The 12,846-nt window shown below is 41.5% G+C and overlaps 1 non-coding gene across 1 annotated transcript; it reads right to left on the bottom strand.

Moving 5' to 3' along the window:
• Positions 1-12,553: 12,553 nt before the first annotated feature.
• On the bottom strand, positions 12,554-12,628 carry Trnas-cga (transfer RNA serine (anticodon CGA)). The gene has a single exon. It is a non-coding gene; the product is annotated as a tRNA-Ser (tRNA).
• Positions 12,629-12,846: the final 218 nt, after the last annotated feature.

Raw genomic sequence — 12,846 nt, 5'->3', positions numbered from 1 at the left:
GCTTTATCATCTCTTTTAGGTGACAATGTCTCTATGGCAGATCGGGTTTTAAGTTTTATTCGCGCAAGCGGCTTTTATAGGTCCATTTAAATTTTTTTTAACATCACCCTCTTTTGAGCTCTCTCTTTTAATTAGTTTTGTGTTGTGATTCGACTCCGCCCTAAACTTTTAGGCTGGGGGTTTTAACGTGTTGCAGAGTTGCTGGCTCATCCTATTATTTTCGTGATCAGCCAGCCACAGTCCTCTGCTGTGCAGTTTTAATTCCTTCTGCCTTTGTTCTCTATATTGTTTTTGTTGCTGTGCTCTGTTTTCCGTGCCCGCATCTCGTGGTCGTGCGGTAGCGTACTCGCTTCCCACGCCCGGGTTCCCGGGTTCGATTCCCTGCGGGGTCAGGGATTTTCTCTGCCTAGTGATGGCTGGGTGTTGTGTGCTGTCCTTAGGTTAGTTAGGTTTACGTAGTTCTAAGTTCTAGGGAACTGATGACCATAGCTGTTAAGTCCCATAGTGCTCAGAGCCATTTGAACCAATTTGTTTTCCGTGTTGTCTTACAATGGACTATGGGGCTTTTCTTCCCCCGGAATTTTTCTTTTAGTGCTTCGCCTGACTGGTGGATAGTTTCACTCTGCTCTGTGTTTTTATGAAACAAGGGACCGATGACCTTTGTAGTTTGGTCCCTTTAATCTTTAACCCAACCAACCAACCATGTTAAAACATTTCATGGTAACTGAAATGCAGAGATCGGTATGTTTCCTTGAAGTATAAAATCCAGACTAAAATTTAAAACAATTCACACAGCGTAATGCCTTTGTGATACCGATATCACAGTCTTTTAGACTGTGACCGATATCATGACAGATCTGGCTCTACACCACTTACCATTCTTGCTAAAGAAATTTGTTTGATGTACATGTATACGTAGTTCCCTCAAGTACTCACAGCAAGCAGATGTATTATCATTCTGTTATAAACTTCCCCAGGAAGTCAGAGATGAAGTCAAGTTGTTGTTGAAATGCAATTTTTACCACAGTATCCGAACGCCAAAAACAAAAGTATCAGAGTATCATTGTTGATTTGCCTGAGAATTACTTATGATATGCAAGTATAAGATGGCTATAGTGTAATAACCAAACATAGCAAATTTACAAAAATAAGCACACAAACATATACATACATAAATGAGATAATTATACTCATAAATAAATGACATATACAAAGAAATTAAACTCACTGAATGGTGAGCAAAAATGTGTCTTCTGCGTGCAACAAATTTGAGAAAAATGTTCTTGTAAGGTAGCTAAATGTAAGATTTAGTGGACTAAACAAATTACAATCAAATACAAATTCAGTGTACATTGCCCAGAAAAGAACAAAATCAATTGAAATTTTACTGTTTCATTTCTGAGTAATCTATTGTACTTATTCTAAGTTATAGTTTAGAAATATCATTTTTTATATTTTTTCGTTTGAAAGACGGGATCGTCTGTCTGTTATTGTTTGCCCCTGCTTTGAAAATATGCGCTCACATGGAACAGAGGTGGTCATAATACAAAGACGCCATTTCATTATTTCAAACAGCATAGGAAACAGCACATGATTTTCTTGCCACCACAGCAAAGGATCTTGTGATCTGTGTATCAGTGGCTTCTTCGTATATTTATCAAGCTCGACTATACTTGCAGCACAAGGATTGTCTACACTTTGGATCAAGCCTCCTACAGCTTGCTCAAAATCTTGCCAAATGTTGCCACTGCCAGAGCTGAATGTGCTTAGCACAACTGGTTTGGCTGCTGGTGGATTATCTGTAGAACACCGAATAGATTTCTGTCGTATTGCACAGCACTTCTTAATTATGGCATCTTTTGTTTCTTTTAATCAATGGCCAGCTTTTGGAAAGCCATGCTCCCTGAAGCGAGGAACCAATAATGTTACTTCACAAGCAATTGCTTTATCCGCAAACTTTTGAACGAGGCTCGTACAGATTCCATCCTCAAGTTTAAAATTACAGTATTAATGGCTTCATTGCTGTAATCTGAGTTTTTCAGTCTCAGACAATGACTTTGTAAGCCTTTGCTTTATGAAACAACTTTTGACAAGGTTACATTTTTTTAGCTGCTTGTATACTGTTGTGACTTGCTCAAAAGGAGATGGTATTTCACAAGATTTTTCAATAACTGACCAGTCCTCATTGGACAATTTTGTTCGTGAGTACACACTAAGGATGGCGAGGGTGCTTTTCAAAGGCTCTTTGATGTTCAAACGCCTATCAGACACTTCAAACGTGGAATTCCATCTCGTAGGACAATCTTGTTTCGATGTTAAAATAGGGGAGCCCTTTTGCTTCTGAATATTGTGCAATTTGTCAAGTGCGTGGGGACTGCTTTTGAAAAATTTCACTATTGACTTCACCTTTGCCCTTGTGTCTGTAATTGGTTCATGGCTTGCTTGCACAATTAAATTCAGTGTACGTCAAAACAAGGTACATGGTACCATTTGCATGTCATCACTGCCTTCACCGTATTAGAAGCATTATCTGTAATGTAAGCTACAATTTTATTGGTAATACCCCAAGTTGAAGCCACATTTTGTAATCCACTGGAAACGTTTTCAGTTGAATGCTTGTTGTGGAATTTAAAACTAGATAAAAAATATGACTACAGACTGCAGTTTTCATCAATAAAGTGAGCACTCAATGCAATATAATTCTCATTTTTCACAGATGTCCATCCAGCAGATGTAGGATGCAGCTTGCACTGCAGACCTTACTTGCACTAGTGTGTTGTCGAACATTTGAGAGTGTAAACTGTTGGAAAGTGTTTTACTACTGTGAGGTACATAGTTTGCATTTAATAAATAAGTCATTTTTCTGAACTCTACAGTCTCAACTGCATTAAATGGAAGATATTCTTTAACAACAAGTCTTAAAACCTGTTCGTCTATTTTGGCTCGTGAAGGTACTGGTCTTGATGTAAATCCACTAATCTTTGGTTGTCTACCACACCTACTCACCACTGAACTGGTGGAAGTGCTGGGCATTTCTTGCACAAATTGTTCATCTTGACGCACAGGCACAGAAATGGCAGATTCCTGAACAGTTGCTGTGGAAGCTGAATTTTCTCAGGATTGATCTTCATAAAATAATCCCATACCGGGCTTCGTAAAGCCATAGCTGAAAACAGAAGAACCAACACGAACGGAACTGGAGGAGGGAGAAACTGCAGAAGCAAGGGATACGCTACTGGAATTCTCACATTCCGTTAGTATGGATAATATACCCGTTCAGCTAATTTCCATGCACACAAAACGAATCTTTGTGGAGAATAGGCACATTGACTATAGACTCACAAATAACGCCACATAATTCGAATAAATAACAAAATATAAGAGAAAAAAATTTGTTTTGCAAGGTGTTCCGAACCGTTATTACAAATTTATTTATTTATTTATTTGTTTATTTATTTATTTATATCCCATAAACCCAATACTGCGAGGCATTCGCATGGATGTAGGACGTGTCAGAATTATTACAAATAATACAAAAGGAATACATAAAAGTACCTCTTGCAAGAGGATATCTGGTATAAGACAAAATACACATTAATAGGTGTAGAAAAAATTACATTAAAAATAGGGTAGATGTTAATACCTAAATGAAAGACACAGTAATGTTAACAGTGATTGTGAGTATCGTAATGCACAATAGCACATCAAATTAGTAAATAAAAAAATCTGTTACAGTTAAATCTACCGAATAGAAGGAATTTTCTAATAAACACTGTTTGAGCTGTTGTTTAAATTTGGGAAGCTCGTGGATAAGTAATTTCAGTGATAGTGGGAGAGCATTGAGCACCTTGCAGCTTATGTAATGGACTCCTTTTTGTACAATAGTAAGGTTTTTTTTATTCATAATGGAGGTCCATCTTCCTCCTGGTATTGTGGGTATGGTATGAATCAATGGTTTTGTACGATTGTCCATTTTTACCAGTGAAACATAACAGGGAGTAGATATATTGGCATGCAGTTGTCAGTATCCCTAATTTTCTGAAAAGGTTCCTACAAGAATGTCAACGCTGGACTCCGCTCATTATCCTAATACTTGGAAATGCACAAACTGGGTCTTATTAACATTTAGTGATAAACCATTATTTACAAACCAATTACATACTTCACTGAAGACAATATTGGCCGATTCCTCAAGATTGAGGCTGGGAGTTTTGTTGATGAGGATAGAGGTGTCATCGCAAAAAGAGTAAAGTGAGTTTTAAAGCTAGTATCTACCATGCTTCCCAGCCCTTCCCGTTCACCATTACACCTTCAATAATCCGTGAATCAGATTGCTTGCAATTATACATACATCCAGTTCATGTATATGTCTAAAAACTGCCACTCTACGCCTTTTTTTATTCAGAATGTTGTAGGTTTACTTGCGTTTTTTAATATTATTACTGTTCATGAGCAGAGAAGCGTATGTTATAAGAGATGTGTAATTTCACTGAGAGTTTTTCCCACTTTATTTTGAATGCGAATAGTGTGCGTTATTTTGTTGTTTGTTAGTGTTTATGGGGTAGATATTACGCCATTTCGGAATAGGGCAGTCAATTAGAAACGAAGCTTTATTTTCGGAAATTTTAAGCTTCATGCTGTTGTGTGTCAAAAAGATTTCGACACTCTTGAAACTGTTTTATGAAGCAGTATGTTAAATGTGTTTCAGTATCTGTGCCGTCCCCGAATCTCGTCCGAGACAGAGCGGAATGATACACACTCTTTCAATAAAACTAGTCCGTTCAAAGCACAAGTGGACTGAAACAGCGTTATTTTGAAACAACGATGCTGTTTCTGCGTCTGGCTCGAGATCGCATATGGTCCCGTTATCCGATACAGAGCGGAATGAAACACCTCTGTTTCGAAACAGTGGAACATAGTCATTTCGAAACAATGAAACAGTTCCACGTATCGATACGACGTATCGACACATAGAAACAGTGGCCAAGTCTAGTAGGAAGGTTCACTTCGCTTTCAGACACTGTGAGGTCCACGCCAGTTAAACGTCTGGTCGCGCTCTGCATCGGATGACGTCAGAGCCGAGCTGTGACAAGCGCGTATTTGGCAGTGAAAACGGATAGTGAACTCGCGAGGACTGTACATCGTGTCCTGGATCGTTTAGAATTCGGTAAAATAACTGTTAGTGTGCCGTCTGTGTGAAATTCAATTCCGCGTGGCAAGTGGTGAATTTATTTCCACTTTTATGGCGAGCATTAAATTTTGAACATTTATTGCGAACTTTCAATTGAATGACGTTAGTCAGGGCGAAAAACAATCTGGTAGGAAGTTACCGTAGAGGTCACCTCTGAACTGCTAAAGGTGCTGTTAGATTAGAAAGACTTGTTTTCAATTGAACATAACGCAATTTTAAGTGTTGTTTGTGAGAAACTTTAATTAGATTAAATCTTGATTGGAGCTATAAACTTTTACTGAAGTCATAGACCTGATCCCGCAAAGAAATGGGAAATAGACACTTCTCTTTCAGTGGACTGGACCGGAATGTGGCCGTGCAGACTGGCAACTAAGGTCAGTGTGTTTCCCTTCGCTTTCTGGCTGACCATCAAATTAGTTGCCAGGCTCACGTGATTAAAGACGGCATCAGAACTTTAAACCAGTGAAGTCATTTACTCGCCGCCCCACAACCTCTGGTGTGACACGCACGGCGTTAGTGACAGTGCGTGTGTCATATGATAGTAATCTCTTGTCGACGCACCTAACTTGTACAGCTGGTGAGTGAGTGAAATATGCCTCCTTCCCCGACTTAGGCTTTCGTATGGATGTGAATGCGACCGCTCACAAATAAATGATGCAAACATAATAACTTGTCAGATAAGCTGCAACAAATGAACGCAACAGTTTCATAATCAAACAGTTTTCCCTGTGCTCTGTCAAAACATATGTTTTTGAAGTTGCGTTCAGTTTGCGACGAAATCTATTCTTACAACGTGACTCATATTCTAGAACCAATGTATAGTGTGACAACTGCCAAGACTGCAGAAAGGGAACAAACATTTCAGTAAGCAGACGGACACTTTATAATGTTGTGAAAAAAAATAAGATAAATGGCACGGGGGAGTTTTGACCCCACATCGCCCACTTAGCAGCTCAACACCGTGACCAAGTAACTACCATGCCGTTGCTCTTCCAGTGCGTTCCATGTTGCACATGTTAACGTGGACCGTGCGCTGTTCCTATTTTGCTTTTGTTCACACTTCAGTAGACCTTCTTTCCGATTTCATGCTTGATCTGTGTTCAGTTTTTGACGAGCTGTCCGTCGAGCCGTCTTACCACTAAATCTGGGGGGGGGGGGGAGTTTTCCTTGTGGGGGGGGGGCGGGGGGGGGGTTCTTTGGGGAAGAGACCAAACTGCACGGTCATCGATCTCATCGGATTATGGAAGGACGGGGAAGGAAGTCGGCCGTGCCCTTTCAAACTTTCAAAGAAACCATCCTGGCATTTGCCTGGAGTGATTTAGGGAAATCACGGAAAACCTAAGTCAGGGTGGCCGGACGCGAGTTTGAACCGTCGTCCTCCCGAATGCGAGTCCAGTGTGCTAGCCACTGTGCCACCTCGCTCGGTTTTTCCTTGTGAAATGCTCAACAAAATCCAGTGGCAAACGTTGCAAGACAGGTTTTATGCATTACCTGTTGCGTCCGTTTCGAGAAGAGTTAAGGAACATATTACTAGGCCTATAACTTTGCTTCCATAGTTTTTTCTCGAAGTTCGGGGCTTTATTGTGGAAAACGTAAAAAAAATTATGATTCATAGTATTGTCCATTGCTGGCCACTACATTCTCCCATCTTTCGAATAGAATACGAATCCCGTGGCGGGAGAACTCGGCGTCTTTCGTGGCGATCCATGAACCGATTCAATTTTGCACTTGTTCATATGATCGGAAGTGCTGGTCAGCCAGACTGTATGCCACTGATCGGAAAAGGTGGTAGTCGGAGAGAGAAACGTATGGAGAATACGGCGGGAGGTGTAGGACTTCTTATTTCAACGTTTCCATGTTTGTTTTGACGGGTTTTGAGACATGGGTTCGAGCACTGACCTGCTGCAAAAGTACCTTTACGTGTCTATCTCTGTATTGTGACCGTTTGTGTTTCAGTGCTGGGCTCGAATGCATCAATTGGTTTCGATAATGATGTCCTGTGACTGTCTTCGTCTGTTCCAGTAGCTACGAAAACGTTCTGTCTTCCCCCACCACGCCGGTCTTCGAGATCAAAATCACCGTTCTTAAGGCGTTGAAAACATTCTCTGCACGTTCTTCCACTAATAGTCTTACCCACTAATGGTCTTACCCAGCATTTTAAGAGCCACATCCCCAGATTTCTTCATGTTAAATTAAAACTTCCCGCAAATAGCGAGAAATAGGTACGTAAGGTGACGTACTTAATCGAGAATGACCTTATGACGCAATCACAAATCGACTAATATTTTTATGGCATTATGTTTACAGATGCCCACGCTTATTATACCACACTTATCACCAACCACGTGAACCCCACTTGCCTCTAATGCCGTCTATTGCAAAACGGCGGAAGCAAAGTTGTAGACCTTATACTTCCATCCATATACACCGACCGTTTAAAAAGTTCCGAGACTGTCTTTATTCCTGACGTATAAGTGCCGTCAGGGCAGCAACTACGGTGGCAGCTTGAACTAATAATTTTAAATAACAGATGTGCATTTGATCAGCAAGCTGTGAGCAGGAAGTGCAAAGGTGCATCTACACATCTACACCTGTGTGACTTCCCGTGCGCACTAGGTGCAAGCAACCGTTGCACGAAGAGGCAAGGAGACGCATGCGCTGGTGCAAGGTTGCGCATACCTCTGAATTGTCCGTACAGGGGCGCAGGAGTCTCCCCATACCAGACGGGGAGAGTGGGCAAGCGCATTTGCACGGTGACTAGCCGCAAGGCCCGCAAGTGTAAACGCACCGCCGGCCGCGGTGGTCTAGCGGTTCTGGCGCTGCAGTCCGGAACCGCGGGACTGCTACGGTCGCAGGTTCGAATCCTGCCTCGGGCATGGGTGTGTGTGATGTCCTTAGGTTAGTAAGGTTTAAGTAGTTCTAAGTTCTAGGGGACTTATGACCTAAGATGTTGAGTCCCATAGTGCTCAGAGCCATTTGAACCATTTTTTTTTTGTAAACGCACCTTCACGTAGAGGACACGCGGCTGCTGTGTGTCAACGATGTTGTCACAAATCGCGACGGAGCAACGTCCGTAGATCATGTGTTCAAAATATTCTCCAGAATGTTTCGAAGAAGAGGAAAAGTGTCTGCAAACTTTGCCCCACACACCTCCACACCTCGACTCCCGAACAAAAACAACGGCGCGTGGACGCCTGCCATGACCTGACTGAAATACAAAACACATCTGCATCGGAAGACTGCAAAATGCAAAATCATCTCAACATGAACCTAATGCAAAATGAAATGTGCAGAAAGTGCCATGAACGGCCAATGCTTCTGACAGTCGCTTATGATTTTATAAACGTTTCTTTGCGTTGTACTCAAGTGTGTGGTGTTACGGCAAGAAAAAATGAATAAAAGTGAGATAGTGTTAATACTTTCATCCTTCTTTACCTCCTCTGCTTTACTACCGATGACGTGTCACTGAGCACATTTGTACTGTGCATGCAGTACACGTGAGGTGCCTAGTTGTTTCCACTGCCCTGTGTGGAATACATAAGTTCTTGTACACTTCACTAACCTGCTGTCCGCAGCTCGTGGTCGTGCGGTAGCGTTCTCGCTTCCCGCGCCCGGGTTCCCGGGTTCGATTCCCGGCGGGGTCAGGGATTTTCTCTGCCTCGTGATGACTGGGTGTTGTGTGATGTCCTTAGGTTAGTTAGGTTTAAGTAGTTCTAAGTTCCAGGGGACTGATGACCATCGATGTTAAGTCCCATAGTGCTCAGAGCCATTTGAACCATTTTGAACTAACCTGCTGTCTTCATGATGATGATGTCCCAAGCGCAGAAAACAGCACGCAGGTCGTGGATTCTTTTTCTTGAGGCTGAAATTAACTTCGCAAGGAACTGCTGCTACGAATAAACTATAACTCATTTGGGATGCCACTCGCGTCTTTATTGATATAGACACGAGAAACTATTCGTGATCACAACGTATTGAACATATCTTTACACAGTCATTATATCTGGCTAAAATAACATGAAATACATCCTGCCACAGACAACATGTCTGTCTACTGGAACCGTCAGAACTGGAGAATAAAATTATATGAATCAAATACTTCTATTACAGACAACATGTCTGTACCTAGCGACGGTCGGAACTGTAGTAAATAAAATTGCATGAAACAAATACTGGTATAACAGACAACACGTCTGTCTACTGGAACGGTCAGAACTGGAGAGACGGACTGCCCGAGACACTTCGCGCGCCAAGCCAGCAAGGCGTGACCCGAACGCCACCGAATTGCATCGGCTGTAATATCGTCAGTCTTTCGTTTTAGTAATACTTTGATTTTAATAATTTTGAAACGACTGATTGATAGCTGGCTGTTGAGAGATGTTTATTTAAAAAAATGAACTAATTTGGATGACAGGTTTAATTAATAATAGCAACAAAAGTTTAACGTTTTGGCGCCCTACCGCCGAACACAGCAGCCAATCACAGAGCAGCAGCATCATGCAGGCGGTCTTTCTCACGGGAATGGTATCGAATCTAACATGTCACCGGTACCTCATCCCACATTGCGTCATCTCTATGCTTCTTGCATCTCCACTGCCCTGGGAGTAGCTTCCTGGAGCCTAATATGATGGATGAATAAGCCAGAAATATTACAGTGTGTGGCGGAGTGAGGGGTGGGGATTGGGAGGGGGGGGGGAGGGGGCGAGGACGGAAACTGTGTAGAACACTTAAAGCATTAAAACCATCTCAACTTTTTCGTATTTCCCTATTCTTTATTAATCCGGTCTCGAAAGTTTCAAGACTGATGTGGCATGTGGACGATAGTACCAGCGCAAGCTGACGAGGGCTGCAGCTCGTCTTCATCATATTAAGGCAATGCACGAATATACTTCGAGCAGAACTTTATTAGGACACGAATCAGTGAAAATGTTAATTGTGTTACTGTATGTTCCAAAAGGAATACTGTGGCCATTTACTTGCAATCACTATGCTGTTATTAGGATCCTGCACCTGGTCCATTAGTACCGATGTTGCATCATAAATCAATTAAGATGCTAAATTTCAATCAGAAGTTTTGAACGACGCTCTTGAAAGCAATTTGTTAACTATAAGTTTATTTCGTAATCTTCTTACAACTTATTCAATTTCATGTTGCTGAATACTTGCTGTTCAATTGCGATACCCTTAGTACAAATTTGTGTTCCTTCGTTTGATATGTCATTACAAAAGCGTAGCTGTATTTATTAATATGTGAAAAATTTCAGTACCGAAATCATGATACATAAAGTGATAAAGGCTTTCATGGTTCTGAATAATCGTAACTAAAGTGTCTCAGGAGAGAACATACACCAAGCCATCCTGTCTAAATTTCACGTGATTAATTACTATTCATTAACTATCTGCTTTTGTATTAAGATCAGAATTGAGATTAAAGCTACACGTTTCTAACGTATAAGGATGCACCGAACAAAAATTGAATTTCCAAGTCGTTTGGGCATTGTTTATTGCATTTCTGGCTAAAATCCTTTATTTATAAGCCAATAAAATTCACGCTAATAACTGTCATTGGAAAACAGTGTGTTTTCTTACGGACTGGCAATTATTTTGAAGCATTGTAACTAACAATCATACAGAACCCATTTTCATGCCTGGAAAAACCTTCTGCGTTGGAAGAACCTCATCCATTTCATTAGACAAAATACAATCATGGTCATTTCCAAATAAAATAGGCATTTGGTGAAAAGATAAGCACCAGTTGCACAAAAGAAATTTTATTTCTTGCTTGGTTTCAGGCACTCAGTACCCTTCTTCAGAATTGTAGAATGAAGGCTTTCACGACCGAGTGACATGGCTGTTGATCTACTTTCCGGGATGTGAGGTCGTGGTCCAAGAACTTTTCTGCTCTTAGACCACGACCTCACATCCCGGAAAGTATATCAACAGCCTTCTTCAGAAGTTTAGCATTATCGCATTAGTAGCGAGCGTCAAAAATAAGCAGGTGTACGCGGCATATTACTATAGTCGCAACAAAAGTTGTCATAAAATAAATACGGTAGAAAAAAATTGAACAAGTGCAGGCATCATGGACGTCTGAACTTGTATGGTTTCCTTCTACAGGTCCACACATCACGCAGGATGTCTGCACTTGTCGTTTGGTTTCCCTCGATCGTTTTTGTTTTATGACAAGTATACTGAAACTGCAATAATATGCTGCATACATCTGTTTATTTTTGACGCTCGCTAATAATGCGATAATTCTAAACTCCTGAAGAAGAGCACTATATGCCTGTGCAACTGGTTGCTGATTTTTTTTGTTTTTTGTTTTCAATAAATGCTCGTACAACTGCTAAGGATGGATAAAGTACTAAAACAGATATATTTGACGAAGCGAAGCGAAGCTGCGTTAATCTCATCGTGTCGCAAGTAGATACGTGCATTGTAATATTTCATAGCCAAGGTTACTTTTAGATTTATCGTAATGTACGCTTCCGTCCATCATAATCGCGACACCGTGAAGACAGCATACGACATATCTCAAATTGACGTGAACTATGCTACATGCTTGGTACGTAAATTATTAGCATTTTGTTCGCAACAGGACTAGGCAGGAGTAACGCCATGTGAATTCCGTATATTCCGTGAGGTTGCGTAGTAGATTTCTCATTCAGAAATCACACTTGAACCTTGTTTCTTTGTGAGATCGTGTCAGGCCTCATGCAAGAAAGAGTACAGCATTCGTCAGAAATCGACAGTGGCAGGACCGTGGCATATCGAGACTGTATGTTATCGTTCTGCAACACAGCTGCTCAAGCTGGCCGGGTTTCCACAATCGTCACGTGAATATGTAATCAATAGATTCAGGAGGGTTATAATCAAGCCATACAAGACATCAGTCGTTCCATTCCACTACCACCCGAGAGGACAAAAATTTTGTTCCATTGTCCTTGCAAGATAGTACAGCCACGTCACGTCAGGAAATGAATTTGTTTCCAACAAGTCACTTATTCACATGGAAGTGTATAGCCCATGACCTAGACATTGTAAAATGAGCGCTAACAGTGTTAGAACGTCTGTATCACACTGGTGTGTAAAACTTAGACGAAAATAATATTCACATGTTGTGTAATTATCATGCAAAACAGCTCGATTGATCGTGCACGGCCGGCCACTGCCAGTAACTCGTCTCCTACCTTCCAAACTTTACAGAAGCTCTCCTGCGAACTTTGCAGAACTAGCACTCCTGAAAGAAAGGATATTGGGAACACATGGCTTAGCCACAGCCTGGGGGTTGTTTCAGAATCAGATTTTCACTCTGCAGCGGAGTGTGCGCTGACATGAAACTTCCTGGCAGATTAAAACTGTGTGCCAGACCGAGACTCGAACTCGGGACCTTTGCCTTTCGAGGGCAAGTGCTCTACCAACTGAGCCACCCAAGCAGGAAGCAGGAAGTTTCATATCAGCGCACACTCCGCTGCAGACTGAAAATCTCATTCTGGAAACAAGCCCCAGGCTGTGGCTAAGCCATGTCTCCGCAATATCCTTTCTTTCAAGAGTGCTAGTTCTGCAAGGTTCGCAGGAGAGCTTCTGTAAAATTTGGAAGATAGGAGACGAGTTACTGGCAGAAGTATGTGAGGACGGGGTGTGAGTCGTGCTTG

This window comes from Schistocerca serialis, chromosome 4 (genome assembly GCF_023864345.2).
Source record: "Schistocerca serialis cubense isolate TAMUIC-IGC-003099 chromosome 4, iqSchSeri2.2, whole genome shotgun sequence".
Lineage (NCBI taxonomy): Eukaryota > Metazoa > Arthropoda > Insecta > Orthoptera > Acrididae > Schistocerca > Schistocerca serialis.
Note: the sequence above shows the minus strand (reverse complement) of the source record. Positions and strands in the feature narration are given on the sequence as shown.